The 19,067-nt window shown below is 35.8% G+C and overlaps 1 long non-coding RNA gene, 1 other non-coding gene and 1 pseudogene across 2 annotated transcripts; 1 reads left to right on the plus strand and 2 right to left on the minus strand.

The window, feature by feature from the left end:
- Window positions 1-7,366: 7,366 nt before the first annotated feature.
- LOC123885413 lies at window positions 7,367-9,054 on the minus strand. Its single transcript, XR_006801154.1, has 3 exons — window positions 8,946-9,054; window positions 8,048-8,106; window positions 7,367-7,416 (listed from the first exon to the last, which is right to left on the minus strand). It is a non-coding gene; the product is annotated as an uncharacterized LOC123885413 (long non-coding RNA).
- A 3,944-nt stretch (window positions 9,055-12,998) lies between these two features.
- Window positions 12,999-18,260, plus strand: LOC123886533 (annotated as a pseudogene).
- Window positions 13,377-13,483, minus strand: LOC123887784. The gene has a single exon (XR_006801780.1). It is a non-coding gene; the product is annotated as a small nucleolar RNA R71 (small nucleolar RNA).
- Window positions 18,261-19,067: the final 807 nt, after the last annotated feature.

Here is a 19,067-nt window from a genome sequence, read left to right on the forward strand (position 1 = left end):
AAGATTACAATCTAAATTTACAGCATAAAATTGAAATAATCTTCAATTTCTATCAAACAAACTTCCATCTTCAATGACAATCTTCGATTTCAATCAACCCATCTTCAAACTGAAAGGGGAAAGTGGCGATACAGATGAGACAACGTGGCTGTGGGAGACACATAAGGAGATCTGAAGTGGTGACATAGAGATGAAGAGGTAACTGGGTTTCAATGGAGAAGAGGAAGATCACAGGGAGAAAGTAACAAACTATAGTGAGAAGAAGGGGAATAGATCTTTCAATCTGGTTTTCGTTTTTTAATTTCAACCGTTGATTAGTTTCTATTCCACGTGTCACTCATCCATCAAAACAATTGGAAAAATGAAGCATATATGACTGTAGTGGATCTCAACTCCAATGCCACCTGTCAATAGTTAACGTCTTCAAGAAAAAATGGATGGAAAGGACCAATGTGGCAATAGTGATATTAATAAGGGACCAATCCAGACTGTTTTTTCTTTAAGAGACTATTGTGAAACCTAAAATGTCTTTAAGGGACCAATAGAGTAATTAAACCTAATAAATATTATATATTTAGAAATAGGAAATAATGATAAATTCTAACTTCTTACATTTATGTTCTCCATTTATCCCATGGGCCTGTACTACATTGGGGACTCAAGCCCCGAAAGAAAACATAGAATTCCTATGATAATGCTATTATATATTTTAATTGTAAATAAAATATGATTATATTTTACTTGACAAAAAAAATGTGTATTATGTTTTGGGTTAAATATTACATTGGTTTTTGAATGTACGCGTTTTTTTTGTTTTAGTCTCTGTATGTGTAAATTTTGTTGATTTTCGTCCTTCCCGTTTGCGTTTGTAGCATGGAGGGACGAAAAGCAACAAAATTTACACATACATAGACTAAAAAAAAATAAAAAAAATGATATAATGACTAAAACCAAAAAAACGCATACATACAAGAATCAATGTGATATTCAAGCCTTATATTTTTTATGACCCATAAAATTGATTAGGCAATTAACTTATACTATATTTTTCACAAATTTACTTTTTCACTTTCTAACTTTTCATTAATTTAATTTGTCCTTTTTAATTCTTTTTTATATAGGTCCTTCTACTCTCCAATCAAATCTTTCACATAAATGTCTCTCTTTTTACTTTAAGCCTTCTTTTTTTAATCATTATACTCGATTTATGTTAATACTTTGATTTTGATCTGAGAAAAGTATCCACATTTATAATCAATTATATAAATTTGATTCAAAATGTTTCAGTGCTAACAATTAAAAAAAAAAAATAGCAATTGTTACATAAATCTATTTTCAGTTTGGCCACTACACTAAAATTCAGAAACCTAAAGTTTATAACTATGCTTTTTCAAAAAAAAACACTAAAATTCAGAAACCTAAAGTTTATAACTATGCTAAATCTTCAATAGTTTGATAACCTAAAAAAATATTAATAGTTTACATTGTAATAAAGAAAGCAAACAAACAAAAGTGCTCATCTAAACATTAGTATGATTATCAAAAAAAATAAAATCTAAACATTAGTATTAGTAGTGATTTTGTCAAATACTGCTAATAAATTTTCATTTGTTTACCGTATGTAGGAGTCATTTAGGCACACTTTTCACTATTTCCCTCAGCAGCGTCAACAATTACTATGGAAACAAACATTTCAAGTGCATTGAATCGGACAAATGGAGCTTTTTGTTGAGGCAAAATCCACTTTTGATATTACAAACATCTTTAATTATATTTTAAATGATTCTGATCATTTTGTTATCTAACAAGTGCTTTTGAGTGGCATAAGTTTAAACAGATTCTAACAATCCACTTGCAAAGTAAAAATCCTGCAAAGCTGTTTTAAAATCATTCTGAGAACATTCTTAACAGACAGACTGCAGTTTTGGTTATAAGCACGTTTTGGAAATAAGTGCTTTCTGGTTTTTCAAGTCAACTAAGAACAAAACAAATAAGCACTTTACAATTGATTTTTGGACCAAATCACTACAGGAAATAATCTCTTTTGGGATCAACAACATTTGATGGAAATTAAGCATATGCTTTCCTAGTCATGTGATGAATCACAAGCATTGATCTCTCATGATCTTTTATGGTATTGATCATCCAATGAAAACACCTGATCAAATATCCTAGATTGAGTGAGTCTGAAAATAAGCTTAGAACCAAATCATCTATATTGTAATTACTCAAGTCAATACGTGACTATTGATTGAGTGTTGTTTGGTCAAGGTGACTAGGAAAGTTCAAAGCTCTAGGAGCTATGTTAAGTTGTTGATCTTAGGTCAAGATCAAGGTGAATTTGTAAGTCTTGGATCTGTAACTTTTAAGTGATTCTAGTGGACAAACTCACAGGTGGTGGGGACTGGACGTAACCCAAAGATTAGGGGTGAACCAGGATAACTCTTTGTGTTTATCTTCTTTACCTTAACTTTTTATTTTCTGCATCTGTTTTTACACAGCACAGATCATTCTTAGAACGATCTCACTGAGCACAAAATTAATTTTATCACTAACCATTCATTTTGTGACTTGAGTTTAAATTTTAAAAGGGTCACAATTCAAACCCCCCATTTCTTGTGAAAAACTTTGCTACTTCAATTGGCATCAGAGCTCTGCCTCTAAAGGTTGAGCATCTAACAAGTGCTTAGAGGAAAAAGATTCAGGAAGGAAGTATGTCAAAACCTGCAAAGTTTATTTCAGAAGGTGGATCATCAACTAGGCCACCACTAATTGAAGGAAATGACTACTACTATTGGAAAGATAAAATGGAGCTGTTCCTAAGATCACAAGACAATTACATGTGGTCAGTGGTTGAAAATGGAGAATACACACCTTTGGCAAAAGATTCCATCACTCCAAAGCCTCAAGCTGAATGGACAACCACTGAAGCAGATAGGGTACTCTTAAATACTAAAGCTCAATTATTTATTAAAAGTGCTTTGTGCAGGGAAGAATATGATAGAATCATGCAATGCAAAAATGCTAAAGAAATGTGGGAAACTCTCAAAACTCATCATGAAGGAACCAGTCGTGTCAAGGAGACAAGAATTGATATTGGTGTAAGAAAGTTTGAGTTATTTGAGATGAAAGAAGATGAATCCATTGATCAGATGTATGGACGATTCACCATCATCATAAATGAACTCAACTCTCTTGGAAAAACATACACCACACATGAAAGAGTAAGGAAGGTACTAAGATGTCTACCTAAAGAATGGAGGCATATAGTAACAGCCATCACAGAGTCAAAAACTCTCTCTGAAGTTAAAATGGAGGACTTAATTGGTTCTCTAAAAGCTCATGAAGCAATACTTCAGGAGGATAAATCTCCAAAGAAAAAGATGATTGCATTAGACTCTCAAACAAAAGAATGCCTTCAGCAGAAAGAAATCATCTTCAGCAAAGACTTGCTTGATGAAGACAATGAAGAAGAATTTGCTCTACTTTCAAGGAGAATTCAAAGACTTATGATGAGAAGGAATCAAATGAGAAAAACATTTCCAAATAGAAGAAATGGTGCAAAATCTGAAATTGACATGAGCAAAATTCAATGCTATGAATGCAATCAATTTGGACACTACAAAAGTGATTGTCCAAAACTCAAAAAACCTTTTGCAAAGAAATCAATGATGGCAACCTGGGATGAATTAGATGAACTTCCAGAAGAAGAGGAAGAACAAGAAGCAAACGTATGTCTTATGACAAGATCAGAAACGCAAGAGGTAAATGCTGAAACTTGTTCTTCTTGTCAAAAAACTGAACATCTTTTTGATAATTTATTTTATGATAGCTTAAGCCTAAATAAAAAATATGATCAGCTTCAGGAAGAAGTAACCAAAATTTCTAAAGAAAAAGATGAATATAAAACTGAAAATGAGATATTAAAAGATATAATCAAAAACATGGAAATTGCTCATAATAGAAAATTAGAAGAACTTAGAGAAAATCAAAAGGAACAAATTAATCCTAACATACAGAAAGAAAATAGAATACTGAAGGAAAATATTTCAAAACTTGAAAATGACATAACCAAGTTTGTAAAGTCCACTAAAACTTTTGAAAATATTCTAGGATCCCAAAAATGCAGTTCTAGTAAAACAGGCCTAGGTTTTGAAACTTATAACAATAAAAAAATATACAAGAAACTTTTTGTTCCAAATAAACCCATATACAAATGTTCATACTGTCATAAGGAAGGACATCTTGAACCCTTTTGTTTTAGAAAATCTAGACAACAAAATTATCATAAGAAATATTTTTCAGAACGATCTCAGAACAATCTTAAAAAACAGACTTTTGAACAAACACATAAGAACTCTTCTTATCAACATAAGAAGAATCATTATAACACTAACCATCAAGGACCCAGAAAAATATGGGTACCTAAAAGCATGCTAAAAATAAATGCAGGAATGTCTTCTCACAGTCAAGAAGAAGCCCTGGTACTTGGACAGTGGCTGCTCCAGACATATGACTGGAGATAGACAAAGCTTTCTTTCCTTTGAAAAGAAAGAAGGAGGATCAGTTACTTTTGGCAATAATGAGACAGCTACCATCAAAGGTAAAGGTACAATTGGTAAGATAAACTCTGCTAAAATTGAAAATGTCCATTATGTAGAAGGTCTTAAACATAACTTAATAAGCATTAGTCAATTATGTGACAATGGTTTTGAGGTTATATTTAAACCTGATACATGTGAAATCAAACACTCATCTTCTGACAAAATTCTTTTCAATGGATCAAGAAAGAAAAATGTTTATATCATATACTTAGATGAACTCCCTGATGAATCATGTTTTGTGTCTCTTGAAAAAGACAAATGGATTTGGCACAAAAGGGCAGGACATATAAGTATGAAAACCATTTCAAAACTTTCCAAACTTGATCTAGTAAGAGGATTACCAAAGATAAGTTTTGATAATGATAAGTTATGTGAATCACGTGCAAGAGGAAAACAAGTAAAAAGTAGTTTTAAACTAAAGGAATTTATTTCAACCAAAAGACCTCTTGAACTACTTCACATAGACTTGTTTGGACCAGTCAGAACCACAAGTCTTAGAGGTAAGAATTATGGTTTTGTTATTGTAGATGATTATTCCAGATTTACTTGGGTGTTATTTTTAAAACATAAAGATGATTCCTTTGAAGCTTTCAGAAATTTTTGCTTAAAAGTTCAAAATGAAAGAGAAACAAAAATTATCTCCATAAGAAGTGATCATGGAGGTGAATTTGAAAATTCCTTGTTTGAAACATTTTTTAATGAAAATGGCATCTCTCATAATTTTTCTTGTCCTAGAACTCCACAACAAAATGGAGTTGTAGAAAGAAAAAATAGAACTCTACAAAAAATGGCAAGAACCATGATAAATGAATCAAATGTGGAAAAGTATTTTTGGGCTGAAGCCATAAACACTACTTGCTATATTTTGAATAGAGTAACTATTAGAAAAGTTTTGAATAAAACACCCTATGAAATCTGGAAGGATAAAAAACCTAACATATCATATTTTCATATTTTTGGTTGTTACTGTTACATTCTTAACATTAGAGATAATCTGGGTAAGTTTGATTCAAAATCAGACAAAGGAATATTCTTAGGATATTCTTTAACTTCTAAAGCATATAGAATCTATAACCTAAGAATTCAAGTCATAGAAGAAAGTATGCATGTAAAGTTTGATGAGTTTGAAGAACAAACAACCATAATTGCTGATGAGGAAGAAGAAGCTACAAATCAGAAAAAGAAAACTGATGAACTAGAAGAATCCTCACAAGCTCCTCCAAGAACATGGAAAATGGTAAATTATCATCCACAAGAACAAATCATTGGAAGTACAGCAGATGAAGTAAAAACAAGAAGAGCTACTCAGAATAAAGAAAAAAATCTAGCTATGATTTCTCAAATAGAACCAAAATCCATAGATGAAGCAATCATAGATGAATCATGGATTGAAGCTATGAAGGAAGAACTTCTGCAATTTGAAAGAAATGAAGTTTGGAAGCTAGTACCTAAACCTCAAGAAAATTCAATCATTGGTACTAGATGGGTTTTTAGAAATAAACTTGATGAAGAAGGAAAAGTTATAAGAAACAAAGCAAGACTTGTGGCTCAAGGATATAATCAACAAGAAGGAATTGATTATGATGAAACTTTTGCACCAGTGGCCAGGTTAGAAGCAATTAGAATATTACTTGCATATGCATCTCATAAATGTTTAAAACTTTTTCAAATGGATGTCAAAAGTGTTTTTCTAAATGGTTTTTTAAATGAAGACGTCTATGTACATCAACCACCTGGTTTTGTTGATCAACATAGACCAGATCATGTTTTTAAGCTAACCAAAGCCATTTATGGGCTTAAGCAAGCTCCAAGAGCATGGTATGAAAGATTAAGCACATTTCTTTTAAACAATGGATTTTCTAGAGGAAAAATAGATACAACACTTTTCAGAAAAGAAAACAAAAATGATCTTCTGGTAGTTCAAGTTTATGTTGATGACATCATCTTTGGAGCTACAAATGAATCAATGTGTGAAGAATTCTCAACTCTCATGCAAAGTGAATTTGAGATGAGTATGATGGGAGAACTTAGATTCTTTTTGGGTCTTCAAATCAAACAACTTGAAGAAGGAATTTTTATTAGTCAAGAAAAATATGTCAAAGATCTCCTCAAAAAGTTTAAGATGAATGAGGCTAAAATTATGCCTACTCCAATGCATCCATCAACAAGCTTGGACAAAGATGAAAAAGGAAAGGATGTATCTGAAAAGGAATATAGAGGAATGATCGGATCACTCCTTTATTTGACTGCAAGTAGACCGGACATTGTCTTCTCAGTTGGGTTATGTGCAAGGTTTCAATCATCTCCAAAAGAATCACATCTCACTGCTGTCAAGAGAATTTTTAGATACTTGGTGGGAACACCAGATATGTAACACCCCGTTTTTCAAAGCATAAAAAGGGGTATTATTATTTTTTTTTAAAAAACAACACGCTTAAATAAAATGGCGCGCGTGAACGCCCGCAGCTATCTCGGCAATTCGTCATTCAATAGAAAATAAATATAACATCGACACATTATATTACAGGGCTTCCTCGAAGCAAAGTGTGTACCTGAATAATTTACATACGGCGGATACATTAAGTTCATCAACCAAAAGACACGAGTTATGAACCGAATATATCACAAGGCCAAAAGGCACTAAACATGTCTGAGTATTAATGTATAAGACATACAGTCATCCAAAAATACAAACTAAGCCCTAAGCCTAACCAAAAGTGTAGCCTAAAAAGCGCTACTCTCTACACTCCGGGATAGTCCACGAAGTCCTCGCCGTCCACACGGCCTACGGTCTCAGATGGCGCTCCATCGTCTGGGGGTGGGAGGAGCCCGCGATGTATACATGCAAAAGTAAGGGTCACCAACAGTAACAAATAGGCAAATAGCATTTAACATAAATACAAGTATTGAGCAATTAACATGTATACAAATATTAGGCAATTACCACAAAGTCGCACCCAAGCATAATAAATAAAATGCGCACATAGCCTAATGCAAAACTCTAATGAATGGTGGTGTCATTCACTGTGCACCACTGGGACGCCATTCACTGTACGTCACCGTGACGCCATTCACTGTACGTCACATGCATGATTTCCGGAAATTAACCTCACCGCAGGGAGTCGTAAACATTCTAGTAATGTCATTCACTGTACATCACAAGCTTACTAAAAGAAATAGATAAGAGACTCTTGTGTAACGTCATTCACTGTGCGTTACGAGTCTAATACTCAAAAATACAAAAGACATTTAGTAACGCCATTCACTGTACGCACATGTCTACCAATGAATGCATGAACATATAACTTCACATCATATGCTAATGCAACCCTACAAACCATCCAAAAATGAATACATTTCACATGCATTTCAAACAAATTCAAACATCAAATATTTCATGGCTTTTGACATAATTTAAAGTCATGGATAGAAGATGCCCTTACCTCGGCAAAAGTTTCCAATCACACAATCGAACGCGCAATTAAACACCGTTACTCGTTTCCTAAAATAATACACATAATACCATAAGTCACTCTCCGACAAAACCAAAGGAACGAACCTATTCTACACAATCGAAAGGGGTTCTAAGGATACGTTCTAACACTCTCGGATAGTGTTTTCGAGACCTCCCTAATTGATCACCAATTCAAGTAAAACTCTTTTAAACACAATTTTCGACCAAATAGTTTTCAAACTAAAATGACCATAACACATTCAATTCTTGTCCAATCGAGACGAACCATATGCCAAACTCTTCGTCTCGAAAAGACGGATCAAATGGTTAAGTTTTTTTGGAACTGGAACAATTTTAAATGGACGAAAATGCCCCTGCACAGTTTGTCCAGAATTGAGAAATCAAGGCATTCTCCCACAAATTTTCATTTTTAAAACCATAGCCTTGATCACTTAGTTCCCAAAATCATTTATTTGAACAAACAAACATTTTTCTAAACCACAAACTAAAACTCATGAAAGTTTCCTCTTGAACACTCAAGAACAATTTTCTTGTTTTTCAAAACTAAACCCTTTTTCACATATCCATTTCTCTAAAAGCTTTAAAACAACTCATTAAACACAAAAACTAAACCATTTTCCATGTTCTTGATCAATTAGAATTTTCTTCAAAAACCCTAATCCCATTTCTTCATGAGCTTCTCATCAAACTCATGGAATCCAACAAACTAAACCTAAACAATCTTAGTTAAACACTCATGAACACATCCTATGGATCACAATTCATTTTCTAACAAATTCTCAAATTATTTTTCTCAAGAACATAAACATAAATCATCAAACCCTAAGGGTTTGGCCAGCTATAGAGGAAAGAAAGGATCAAGTTACCTTAGTGATGTTACTCTTGCAAGTTCCAAGGATTCAACTAGCTTTGGATGAGATGATTTGGTCAAGAAATGAGAATTTTGGGATGAATAGTATGAAGGGGAATGGTTCACGGTTTAAGTGCCTAAACCTCCTTACTATACAAAGGTCTTTGCCATTCCTAGCCCTTGGATCAAATGTGCAACTAAAGCCTTGTTAATTCCTAGCCAATGGATCAAGTTTGACTTTTGAGACCACAAGATATTTTCATAAAGTGTTAGTGATTAAAACCCTCCACAGACGAGTCGCGTTACGCTCACGGACGAAAGTCGCGAAATAACAAAATTAAGAATTTAAATGTCCGTTAAAAATGGTTTACGAAAAGTTACTCGAAATATTTTTGCTCGACTGTGATTCTCAACCCTAACTCTTAAAAATATTTTAAGGACATTTCCTAACTCACGCCGATATATAAAACTTCGGGTTAAATTTTAAAAGAATTCCGAGTTCGAAAGATTTCGGAACGTCGGACAAATTTTAGATCGTTTGATAAGAAAATAGGTTAACGCGAAAAATGAAATTCTAAAAACACAGGAACGTTCGCGCTCTCAAAAGAAGACCAACAAAACAAACCCCAAACAATTCTGACACTCGAGCGAGAAACAGACACGATCTCAGCAAATAATGTCGTTAATCGACGATACACGAACCAAATACTTAAAACCCTAAACCAGCTAACCACAACCCATGGTTCTCACACCAAACAATGCTATCAAGCATTTCTTAACTCAACCAATAAACCTCGGAATCGAAAACTACGCGAAAAATTAAGCAAAAAGGCTCCGGGTACAAAAACCCCTAAAAGTCAACAAAAGTCAACAACTCTGAAAACGACTCAAAACGCCTCAAAACGACTCCGTCGACTTCAACCAACAAAACATACTCATTTATTCCACTATTTCCAAAATACATTCAAACAATTAACACACTTAAAGTAAGGTGGAATTTAGGGTCTTACAAGATACTGGTCTATGGTACAAAAAGGGTTCACACTTTGATCTTATAGCATATTGTGATGCTGACTATGCTGGGGATAAATTAGAAAGAAAAAGCACAAGTGGAGCATGTCAATTCCTTGGAGAAGCACTTGTAAGTTGGTGTTGCAGAAAACAAAATACCATAGCACTTTCAACAACTGAAGCAGAATATGTGTCTGCTGCAAATTGTTGCTCTCAAGTGATTTGGATCAAAAACCAACTTGAAGACTTCTCATTAAGGTACACAAATATTAAAATTTTATGTGATAATACTAGTGCTATCAATTTATCAAAAAACTCTATTCAGCATTCAAGATCAAAACATATTGAAATAAAACACCATTTCATTAGAGATCATGTTAATAAAAAGGAAGTTGAATTAACCTTTGTGGATACTGAAAATCAGTTAGCTGACATTTTTACTAAACCCTTGGTTGAAGAACGTTTTAATTTCATTAAAGAAAAATTAAAAATTACAAAATGTCCTATCTGAAGAACAGTCTTAGAACGTTCTCTGTTTTCTTTAGGTCTAAAAACATCGGTTTATATTTTTTATTAAAAATAATTATTTGAAGGTAATAGACTCTTAAGAAAACCGATTGTACTTCCTACATACCCTTAATTTACTGTATTAATTATTAAAGACAAGTACATCTAGTGTAAGAGCTAGTAAGGCTTATTTTAGAGTTCCAAGGCAAATAGTGTACTCAAGTACACCTACTCCTCTCTTAGCATTCTCAAGGCATTCTCTCTCCCTCTTATCTTCCTCTCTTTAAAATCAAACTAAGTAACTGCTCCTCCATCATTCATCCACCTCCTTCATCAGTTATCTCCCTCATTCTCTCGCAAAAAATTGAAATGGCTAGAACAAAAAACACCGGCCGATTCCCTGCTCCCATTCCTCCACCATCTGCAGGCAATCAATCACCATCTCTACCACCTGTTCCACCACCTTCTCCAATCTCTGAAACCATCTCTGAACGATTCACAACCGCTCCCAACTCTGATACGGAGATTAACCAACAAAATCCAACAAATCCTCAGTGGAATTAGGAAACACTGAGAAGATTATTGCTGAAACAATCATGAAACTTTCTCAGGAAGATGTGTCAAAATCAATTCCTCAACCCTCTAATCCTGTTCCAAAACCCTTCATTGTTTACACAAAATCCAAATCCAAATCAACCAAAATTCCTCAAGTAAGAAGATCAGCTAGACTCCTATCTGGTACTGGAACCAAAAAACCTGTCATAGACAATGATAACACCGAAAAATGCACTATTTTATCACTATTATTTTTTTAAGTATCTTAATATTTTTGTCTAAATTATCCTAGTATTAATAAAATAATTATTGTTTTTTATGAAACTTACAGATATGTACCGAGACCAAAAAAATATCAAAGAAACAAAACAAGTGGGCCAGCCCACAGTTGAGGCCAGCAGTGCCGGCCACACAACTATGGCGCCGGCCACAAAGCAAAAGAAGTGGCGCCAGCCACATGAATTAAGGGGCCAGCCATGCATATTGTGGCGCCAGCCACACCTAAATTAAAGGAGCACATGCAAAAATATTAAACAACACATGGCGCCAGTCATGTGTTACGTGGCGCCAGTCGTGAGCGATTCTTCAGGAAAAAATACGTTGAATCCTTATCTTCGTTGAATGAAATCAGTTACGAATCGTGGGGAGAAAGAAAAGGAACTGAAAGGAGAAAAAGGAGGACTTCAACTCCTCACTCACAGCCTATATATAGATGCATTCAGAATGAATTGAGGACCTTCCACTACGACAAGTTAGAGCTTAAGAGAAAAAAACACTTATTCTTAGAATTAAGTTTACTGCTTTACGTGTTGAGAGCTACAGCTTGTCCTTTGTTTCCTGTTCAATTCCAGTTTCGGTTTTGTAAGTTACATTAATCAATATATTTAGTTTTATTTTCTAAATTCCAGTTACTGCTTACTTTAATTATTTTAATTCCTGTCTTGTTTTATTTGCTACTGTTATTGCATGTTCTTTAATTTTCCAGCACCAATAAATTGCAGTATCTATATCTATGTTTTCTTTTTCCCGTAACTACTATTGTTATATCATGCCTTTATTTGTAATTATGTCCAACTAATTTAATATAACTGGTATGTGAAATAGGTGTCTGATATGAGTTCGGTAATTAAACTGTGAACTAAATTTTCAAGTCTAGTTTTCTGTTTCAGTTTTTAAATAAACAATAGATTATAATTTTGCACGATCAGTGAAAATTAATTAAAGTATGAATTAACAGAACGATTGAGCGATAGCAAAACATCTTATTTATATAATATAATATAGTCCAACAGTGTGATGACATGAGTTCTATATTTTTAAACTAATATCGTTTTATGAAAACTAGACCCTTTAGTAAAATTTAATTGATTTCCAAACAATATTTTTATAAGTAAATGTTATAGCGAAAGTGATACATTTATTCTATCATTATATAATATAACTCAATAGCGCGAAAGTGTGAGACGAGTATTTTTAAATCAATTTTAAAAAGACTAAACTTTTCAAAACACAGTGTTTATTACCGAACCCATTGAAGTACCTAAAGTAACATTCCAGTTAGTTAAATCCAACTTATTTAAAACCAATTCTTAATAGTCACTGTTATTTAATTTAATTATTTCATTTCTAGGTAATTATTTTACAAACCCCTTTTTAATTATTATTAGCCTTAACCTTACATTATATTGAAAACATAAGCGAAATATTAACTAATAGTCCCTGTGGGATCGATAATCTTTTATAACTACACGATAAGTCTGTGCACTTGCAGAAATATCGCAACAAGTTTTTGGCGCCGTTGCCAGGGACTAATTTAGTCAAATTTTCGCTATACAGTTTTTAATCCGTAACGATTAAGGCAAACCCTTAAACCTTTTTCTTAGGTTGTATGCCCAATACTCGTAACTCCGAGGAACCATTACAACAACCTATACCCGAAATAGAACGTTTTATTCATTTTAAACGTCGAATCCGCGAACTTCAAAACCTCTTACCCATGGCTAACAACGCACGTCCTCTTAGGGACTACGCCGTTCCTTCCGAAGAAGAACCGCATTCGAGCATCGCGCCCCCTAACATCGAAGCAAGAAACTTCGAGTTGAAACCCGCTTTGTTGCAAATCGTGCAACAAAACCAGTTCTCTGGTTCCCCTACGGAGGATCCTAACCTCCATTTATCAGTGTTTGTGCAGTACGCAGACACAATAAAAGCAAATGGTGTCGAACCCGAAGCAATACGACTCCGTCTTTTTCCGTTTTCTTTAAGAGATAGAGCTAGATCTTGGCTCCAAGCTCTACCTTCGAACTCCATCACTACATGGAACGAATTGAAGAAACAATTCTTGGCTAGATACTTCCCGCCAAGTAAGACAGCTATGCTAAGAGCCCAAATCAACGGATTTAGGCAAAAAGAAGGAGAATCACTTTTCGAAGCATGGGAAAGATACAAGGACATGATGAGACTCTGTCCACACCACGGTCTAGAACAATGGCTCATAATCCATACCTTCTATAATGGGCTGCTTTATAACACAAGACTAACCATAGATGCAGCCGCCGGTGGAGCACTGATGGATAAACCATACCAAGAAGCCACCCAGCTTATAGAAAACATGGCCCAAAACCATTATCAATGGGGAAGCGAACGCGCTGCTATAGAGAAATTCCAAACAAAAGGTGGTATATACGAAGTAAGTGGCATAGACCATGTCAACGCCAAAGTAGAAGCCCTTACTCAAAAGTTGGAGAGTTTAACCCTGCCAACCACATCCACCGTAGCTGCATTCCAACCAAATTGCGAAGTATGTGGAATCCCTGGTCACGTACCATCTGATTGTTCTATATTAGCCGGACTCGACCAAGTACACTATGCCGCTCTGTCCAATAACTATAATCCTGGCTATAAGAACCATCCTAACTTATCTTATAGGAACAATAATACACTCAATCCTACTCAAGCACCTCCAGGTTACCAAAAGCAAGGAGCACAACCAGCCGCACCTTATCCACCAAGGAAGTCTAACTTCGATATTATGATGGAAAAATTCTTAAACCAAAACATTCACACTAATGAGTTGGTAAAACAATTAGCAACTAAGGTAGATGCCCTAGCCACCCATAACAAAATGCTAGAAACACAGATTTCCCAGGTGGCACAACAACAAGCAACTATTGCCGCTCCAGCTGGCACATTTCCAGGACAACCTGAGCCTAATCCCAAAGGGCATGCGAATGCCATACATGCTATAATCACAAGAAGTGGAAAGGAGTTGCAAGGACCACCTGATTCTGGAGTAAAAAACTCAGAAAGCGCTAAGATAACCAACAAGGAAGCCGAGAGTAGTGAACCACCAAAAGAGCCTGAGAGAGAATCCGAAAACCCCCAATTAGGAGATAAGGAGGGGACAACTAAAAAGCTTACACCTGTTGCACCACCTGTTTACAAAACACCTATCCCTTTTCCTCAAAGATTAGCTAAGACTAAAACTGAAGGACATTTTAAGAAATTTGTAGAACTTCTGAAGCAACTAAACATAACCATACCTTTCTCGGAAGCAATAACGCAAATGCCCACATACTCAAAATTTCTTAAAGAAATTTTATCAAACAAGAGGAAATTAGACGAGGATAGTACAGTCGCACTTACCGAAGAATGTAGTGCCATATTCCAAAACAAAATGCCACCTAAACTTAAAGACCCAGGAAGTTTTTCAATTCCCTGCGTAATAGGCAACTACGTAATAGATAAGGCACTATGCGACTTAGGAGCAAGTGTTAGTCTCATGCCCCTCTCAATCAGCAAAAAGTTAAAATTGAGTGATCTAAAACCTACCAGGATGTCTCTTCAACTAGCAGACCGTTCAGTTAAATACCCTGTAGGTATCCTAGAAAATATTCCAGTAAAAATTGGCCAACTATATATCCCTACTGACTTTGTAGTAATGGACATTACGGAAGATTCATGTATTCCAATCCTTTTAGGAAGACCATTCCTAGCCACTGCAGGAGCAATAATAGACGTTAAGCGAGGAAAACTTACATTAGAAGTAGGCGAAGAGAAAATTGAATTTATTCTTTCTAAATTCATGCAAACACCAGCTGTCGAAGACACTTGCTATGCCATAGACATAATTGATGAGTGTGTTAAGGAAATAGAGAAAGAACTACCTCAAGAAATAGAAATCCTAGAACCTCCTAGAGATGAAGTACAAGCTTCACTAAAACTTAGTGTAGAAGATAACTTGAGAGAAGAACCTCCATTCGGACCTAATTCCACGCTTGAACCTAAACAACTCTCTCTGGAACTCAAACCGCTACCTAAGAACCTTAGGTATGAATATCTAGACGAAAATATGAGTCGCCCAGTCATAGTGAACGCTGACCTAGACCCGATAGAAACGGAAAAGTTACTAGATGTCTTAAGAAAATATCCTTCTGCCTTAGGTTACAACATCTCAGACTTAAAGGGGATTAGTCCCTCTGTGTGCATGCACCGAATCTTATTAGAAGAAGATGCAAAGGCTTCGAGAGAACACCAAAGAAGGATAAACCCTATCTTAAGCGAAGTAGTTAAGAAAGAAGTGCTGAAACTCTTAGACGCAGGCATAATATATCAAATATCTGATAGTAAGTGGGTCAGCCCTGTTCATGTAGTACCAAAGAAGGGAGGACTAACAGTTGTCAAAAACGAGAAGGGGGAATCTGTACCTAAGCGAGTGGAATCAGGATATAGAATGTGCATCGACTATAGAAAATTAAACAAAGCCACTCGGAAAGATCATTTTCCTCTGCCTTTCATTGACCAAATGCTCGAGCGTCTAGCTAAACACTCCTATTTCTGTTATTTAGATGGATACTCTGGATTTTTCCAAATCCCAATACACCCCGACGACCAAGAGAAGACCACCTTCACATGTCCTGTAGGTACCTTTGCCTATAGACGTATGCCTTTTGGATTGTGTAATGCCCCTGCGACCTTCCAACGCTGCATGATGGCGATATTCGCAGATTTTATAAACAATATAATGGAAGTATTCATGGATGACTTTTCAGTTTATGGGGAAAGTTTTGAAGGATGTCTCGCTAATTTAGAATTGGTATTACAAAGATGTGTTAAAGTCAACCTAGTACTAAATTGGGAAAAATGCCATTTCATGGTCCGTGAAGGGTTAGTGTTAGGACATATAGTTTCTAATAGAGGAATAGAAGTGGACAAAGCTAAAATCGAAGTAATAGAAAACCTTCAACCTCCCAAAACCATTAGAGACATAAGAAGTTTTTTAGGACACGCAGGTTTCTATCGGCGATTCATAAAAGACTTCTCTAAAATAACTAAACCCTTAACCGGCCTTTTAATGAAAGACGCCGAATTCATCTTTGACGACAAATGTATGGAAGCATTCCAACTCCTCAAGCAAGCCTTGATTTCCGCACCTATAATGCAACCTCCTGATTGGAGTGAACCATTCGAGATTATGTGTGACGCCAGCGATTACGCCGTAGGAGCCGTTCTAGGACAAAGAAAGGATAAAAAGCTACACGCTATCTACTATGCAAGTAGAACTCTAGATGCGGCACAACTAAACTATGCTACCACCGAAAAAGAACTCTTAGCTGTCGTATTTGCAATCGACAAATTCCGCTCATATTTGGTGGGATCTAAAATCATCATTTACACCGATCACGCATCAATCCGATATCTTATGAGTAAGAAAGATGCAAAACCAAGACTGCTAAGATGGATACTGCTGCTACAAGAGTTCGACCTAGAAATCAAAGACAAGAAAGGCATAGAAAATACGGTAGCAGACCACCTATCTAGACTAGATGACATTAGGAAAGAACATATCCCAATTAACGATGACTTCCCTTGTGATAGACTGATCGCTCAATTAGATTTCTCCTTCGGCGAAGAAAAAGCTGGCAAGGAAGAAATAGAAACCGCTCTAGTCCAAACTACAGCCCCCTGGTATGCTGATTATGTTAACTACATAGCTGCCGGAATAATACCTCCTGAATTATCTTATCAACAAAAGAAGAAATTCTTCCATAATGTTAAACAATTCTATTGGGACGAGCCCCTTTTATTTAAAAGAGGCGTCGACGGAATTTTTCGTCGATGCATCCCCGAAGAAGAAATGGAGAGTGTCATTACCCATTGTCATTCCTCACCTTATGGAGGGCACGCAAGCACTTCTAAAACCGCTTATAAAATTCTACAAGCCGGCCTCTATTGGCCTAACCTTTTTAAAGATGTTCACACGTTTATTGCAAAATGTGACCAATGTCAGCGTACAGGAAACATCTCAAGAAGAAACGAAATGCCACTCACAAACATCCTAGAAGTAGAAATCTTCGATGTTTGGGGAATAGATTTTATGGGACCTTTTCCATCCTCCATGGGCAACAAATTCATACTCATAGCTGTAGATTATGTGTCAAAATGGATAGAGGCTATAGCCTCACCTACAAATGATGCGCGAGTAGTCACTAAGTTGTTTAAGAAAATCATATTCCCTAGGTTTGGAGTCCCCAGGTTAGTCATAAGTGATGGCGGATCTCACTTCATATCAAAACAATTAGAGAATTTATTAAAGAAATGTGGAGTGAAACACCGAGTTGCCACACCATACCATCCACAAACAAGCGGCCAGGTTGAAGTCTCTAATAGAGAAATCAAATCAATCCTTGAAAAAACTGTTTCCACTTCTAGAAAGGATTGGGCCGAAAAGCTTGATGATGCTCTATGGGCATATAGAACAGCCTACAAAACACCAATAGGGACCACCCCATTTAGACTCGTCTATGGAAAGTCATGTCACTTGCCGGTAGAATTAGAACATAAGGCCTATTGGGCAGTTAAAGCCCTTAATATGGATTACCAAGCTGCCGGAAGAAAAATGATTTTAGAATTACATGAACTAGAGGAACTTAGACTAGATGCTTACGAGAATGCCAAGATTTACAAAGAAAGAACTAAAAAATGGCATGACGGGCATATATTGAGAAAAGAATTCAAGGAAGGGGAACTTGTACTTCTCTTCAACTCTAGGCTAAGATTATTTCCTGGAAAACTACGTTCCAGATGGTCAGGACCATTTAAAATAACTAGAGTTTTTAAAAATGGGGCCGTAGAAGTCAAGAACGGATCAAACGAGACATTCATTGTTAATGGGCAACGTTTAAAACATTACTATTTCCCTAACGATAGAGATCACTACTCAAGTTTAAAGTTAGATGATCTCCCACCTGAAACCTAGACGTTGACCGCCATATTGTCGAGCTACCGACATTAAACGAAGCGCTGCATGGGAGGCAACCCATGTTTGTATTTTCATTTTTCATATGCTTTATTTTTATTTTTATTTTTAGTTGATCAGCACTAACTTGTATGATTGTTTTCTATTACTGAAAATAGCAGATACTAAATTAATTTTAAACGAAATGGAGGACAAAATGATAGTTAAGTTCAGAAGCGCCACACAGAAGCAGCGTTACGAAGACCTTTCCCACCGAGTGACATCATTCCATGCTTTTCCAGACAGATACGCCTTAGTAGCTTTAGGAATTTCTGAGAGTGTGAGATTCTTGATTAACCAACTAGGTTGGGACCGCTTCACTTTTTCCAACCCACCCACCTACCGAAATCTGACTCTGGAATTCCTGAGTGCATTTAGGTATGAGCCGACACGTGGAAATCCCATACATGGAGGTCTTGTCAGTTTTAGATTGTTCGGAAAATCCTACCATCTTACCACCCGAGAAATAGCTGAATACCTAGGAGTGCCTTGTGGCCCAGATGCTTTCACCAAGATACAAGAAGATACTTTTATGGAAAGTGAGCTTCAACGCTTCTGGGGCAGCATTTCGGGCAACCCTAACTCACCCCCCGATGAAAGACTAAGCACAGCCATCCATAACCCGGCAATAAGATATTTCCACATGATTATTGCTCACACTTTCTTTGGAAAACCCTCCAACGTCACAACCGTCAGTAGGGAAGAACTGTTCATAATGTTTTGTGGATCACAAAGTCGACCACTCAATGCTGCATCCTTCCTACTTGA

The sequence above is a fragment of the Trifolium pratense genome, linkage group LG5, assembly GCF_020283565.1.
Source record: "Trifolium pratense cultivar HEN17-A07 linkage group LG5, ARS_RC_1.1, whole genome shotgun sequence".
Taxonomy (NCBI): domain Eukaryota; kingdom Viridiplantae; phylum Streptophyta; class Magnoliopsida; order Fabales; family Fabaceae; genus Trifolium; species Trifolium pratense.